At 37.1% G+C, this 4,150-nt stretch overlaps 1 long non-coding RNA gene across 1 annotated transcript in view; it reads left to right on the top strand.

Annotated features, from left to right (window-relative positions):
• Nucleotides 1-6: 6 nt before the first annotated feature.
• LOC106875034 (uncharacterized) overlaps nucleotides 7-4,150 on the top strand; it is a 43,842-nt gene continuing 39,698 nt past the window's right edge. The window contains exon 1 of the long non-coding RNA XR_001410075.1: nucleotides 7-226. This is a non-coding gene — a long non-coding RNA (uncharacterized LOC106875034). The remainder of the gene's footprint in view (nucleotides 227-4,150) is intronic.

Below are 4,150 nucleotides of genomic sequence, written 5' to 3'. Positions count from 1 at the left end.
CAGCTATAGGATGTTTGTTTTCCTTTTTATTGAGAATGAAGAGAATTAATTTTGAAGAATTTTAGACAAGGCAGTGAAAAAATTCTAACGGACAATTCTGTTGATAAGAAATCAAACTTCAAATCATTTCAAGATGGATGTTTGTGGAAAGTTCTACCATTTTAACCCAAAATTAAAAAAATTGGATTGTTCTTTTACCGAGTGATCAATCTTCAAGGACACAAAAGTAAGGATGGATTTTTTTTTATATGTATTTTCTTTCCTTTTGAAATTATAATCTTGGCTCTGATTTTAATTTTTTCTTTTTTTTTACATGTTTTGTTTGATGTTGATTTATTTTCATGTTATTGTGTATGTTTAGAATTATTTTTGATGTTTTGCTTTTATTTTATAAATATAAATCTTTCCCCATTCACACTGGCTGAAAACAGGTACCATAAAAACTGTCAAATCTCTTCTAACTAGCCATAAGCTTTCAGTACATATTTTTTTTTGCAATGGGGAAAAGATATCTACCAAACTCCACTCTGGGTATTTAGTTTAGTGTTTAGGCAGGTTTATTAACCATATCGTGCCATGTTCCTTGTTTACAGGGAATAAGGCAAAGTTACATCTGTAACAAGAGGTAAATTAAGAATTGGGCTTTACCAGTTTAAGAAGTATATTTAGATGTATGCACGTAAGGTTTGAAACGTATAAATGCATGTTTTACATAAAGGTAACGATAAAAATCAGAAGGTAATGCTTTTGGTTAACAAACATAATTTATTCCTTGCTCACACATGAAGTAACTGGCACAACAGAGATAAGTGTACAAGACAATAGTGTGTAGGAGGCATGAGTTCATTCCTTCATGCACATGAAGGTAGTTAGCTCCGGTACTTGGCTGTACATCTAAAATATCTAATAAGTTTTGAAGTGGTAGCGAGGTGAGGTAGAAATCCCACAGTGTGTTGAGCTAGACGAGCCACAAGCTCGTCGATAGATTAGTGTCTACATCTGAATGGGATAAAGCAAAGCAGTGACGAAAGGGGACCAGATGTTAACATTCCGACATTTAGACAGCGACTGGATAAAACGCCTTTGAAAAGCACGTGCTATTACTCTGGGCAGAAGGAAAGACAGGAGTGGAGAATGGTTAAAGAATGATGGAGTGGAGAATGGTTAAAGAATGATGGAGTAGAGAATGATTAAAGAATGATGGAGGTTATTGGTAAGGAAATGAAAATAAGGCAGCGTGAAAGAAATAACTGTCTCCAGTTACCTGCATATGTATCTTCTATCTTTTACTTGTTTCAATCATTAGACTGTGGCCATGCTGGGGCACCATCTAGAAGAATTTTTAGCTGAATGAATCAAACCCAATATTTTTGTTTTTTGTTAAACCTTGTACTTATTCAATCCGTCCCTTTGGCCTACCTGCTAGGTTATGGGGACATAAACACACCAACACTGGTTGTCAAGCAGTGGTGGGGGGACAAACACACACACACACACATATATATACACGATGGCCTCAACTCAGTTTCTGTCTACTAAAATCCACTCACAAGGCTTTGGTCGGCCCAAGGCTATAGTAGAAGACACTTGTCCAAGGTGCCATTTGGTGGGACTGAACCCAGAACCATATGATTGGGAAGCAAGCTTCTTACCACACAGCCATGCCTGCGTCTACACATTAACATTTCAGGAGTTTTGGTAATTTTATATAATACGAAAAGGAATCTGAAGAGGAAACTAGCATTTTGAGACAAACCATTTTGTCTGAAAGAAAGAAAAAAAAGAACAAATTTAATCTTGATTTTAAAAAACTATCTTTTTTTCCCCGGGTCTGTCCTGAAATATCAGATTCTATTCCTCCCATTGACATATAAACTTATAACTCATGATCTTCACTGCTTAACATTTTGCCTAACACAAACCACCATCATCAAGTTTAATTTCCTTGGAGTCCATAGTCTGTGTGTCCTATGTGTGTGTGTGTGTGTGTGTGTGTGTATACATACATATATATATACATTTATGTATGTCATCATCATCATCGTCGTTTAACGTCCGTTTTCCATGCTGGCATGGGTTGGACGGTTTGACTGAGGGCTGGCAAGCCAGAAGGCTGTACTAGTCTCCAATCTGCTCTGACAAGGTTTCTACAGCGGGATGCTCTTCCTAATGACAACCACTCCAAGATTGTAGTAGGTGCTTTTTATGTGCCACTAGCATGAGGGCCAGTCAGGCGGTACTGGCATCAACTATAGACCCCGTTTAAGAATCACTAGTTTAGACCTTAGGTACATTTAATAGGGGTCTAGGGATAATTGTGTAACTTCCTCCTATCACTCTTCACTTAATTCCTTCACAACCTGCAAAGTATTGACCATCATCGACTTAGGGTCTTATGGACTCTAATTAAGAATCACTAATTTAGACCTAAGGTAGATTTAATTGGGGTCTAGGAATAACTGTGTAATTTCCTCCCATCACTTGATCCCTTCACTACCTCCAGAGTATTAGCTTTTCTCTACTCTTCTCAACCTTGAGCTATTTATTTCTTGCTTCTCTCCTCGCCCAGGTTTTGTAGGTTTTGACTCTTCATTGATGCTTCTATAAATGTATAATGGTTGGGTTACTGTATCCCCTGTTTTTGTAAATTATACCATTCTTTTAAAAAATAATATTGTCTGTGTTTATATTATTATCTTTCTATTCTGTGTTTAATTATATCAAGTTTTTAACATGTCTGATTATTCTTTGCATAACATCTCTAACCTCACCTAATTTTAATATAACATTCCTTTTGTCAACGTGAAATATATTTGCCACTTAAATGCGGCTAAACCCTAAGGGTAAATGTTACTACTGCTTTTAGCCCCAGGAGAACATCTCCTCCAGGAGATACCGACAGGGCACAGATGTGTGTGTGTGTATGTGTTTATATGTGTCTGTGTTTGTCCTCCCCACCATCACTATGACAACTGATGCTGGTGTGTTTACGTTCCCATGACTTAGCAGTTCGGCAAAAGATACCAATAGAATAAGTCCTGGGGTTGATTTGTTCAACTAAAGGCGGTGCTCCAGCATGGCCGCAGTCAAATTACTGAAGCTCGTCACATATATATATATATATATATATATATATATATATGTATGTGTTTGTTGTTTGTGTCTGTGTTTGTCCCCCCACCATCGCTTGACAACCAATGTTGGTGTGTTTACATCCCCGTAACTTAGCAGTTCGGCAAAAAGAGACCAATAGAATAAGTACAAGACTTACAAAGAATAAGTCCCTGGGTCGATTTATTCGAGTAAAGGTGGTGCTCTAGCATGGCCACAGTCAAATGACTGCAACAAATAAAAGAGTAAGTGTCTATAAAACTAGTTTCTAAACATCAAAACGGCTCTGGGGACCCACCAGAATAAAGTTGTAATCAAAGAGGTCCATAGATTAAAAAACGGTTGAAAACCCCCGATGTGAACCCTCCTTGGTTGGATCTGAAGTCACAACGTGAGAAGGATTTAGCCTGGCACTCCATTTTACTTGATTATTCTTGCTGCGTATTTTCATTGTATAACAGAAAGCAGATTTGTCAGTGTATGCGTGCGCATGTGTGTGTGTGTATGTGTGTGTATGTCCTTGTGCGTCTTTTATTATCATGTTATATCACTAATACTCCTTACATAATTATTACAGAGCCCTGTTATGCTAATTTCTGTATTTCATGTAATATTTTTTTTTATGTCTAGGGATTTAGACTTATTTGACTCTCCAGCCCGTCTCTTTTTTAGTCATTTAAATCGTTCATACATATCACTCACGTTATTAAACAACACTTCACCACGTACTGCTGAATAAATTTTACTGCCATGATGAATAAGGAAGGAAGTCTAACGTTTAGAGCTTTTGACCTTCAGCAGAGTAGGAAAAAAAAACACACAAAGGAGGTGTCGGCTCAGCTTTCGTTTTTCTATCACATTAAAAGGTAGGAAAAGAAGAAAAAAAGGCCCCAGCATGTATAATATTTTACACTTCGCTGCCAATGAATATATTCAATGTACCATAAACTATTGTTTGCCTTTATCATCACCTACCTAGTCACTCGTCAGTTTCTTTAAATTTTGGACTTGACCATTTTTGCAAGAACTAGGAGAGGCC

This window comes from Octopus bimaculoides, chromosome 14 (assembly GCF_001194135.2).
Source record: "Octopus bimaculoides isolate UCB-OBI-ISO-001 chromosome 14, ASM119413v2, whole genome shotgun sequence".
Lineage (NCBI taxonomy): Eukaryota > Metazoa > Mollusca > Cephalopoda > Octopoda > Octopodidae > Octopus > Octopus bimaculoides.
The sequence above is the reverse complement of the archived record's forward strand: the minus strand, read 5'-3'. Positions and strand labels throughout refer to the sequence as shown.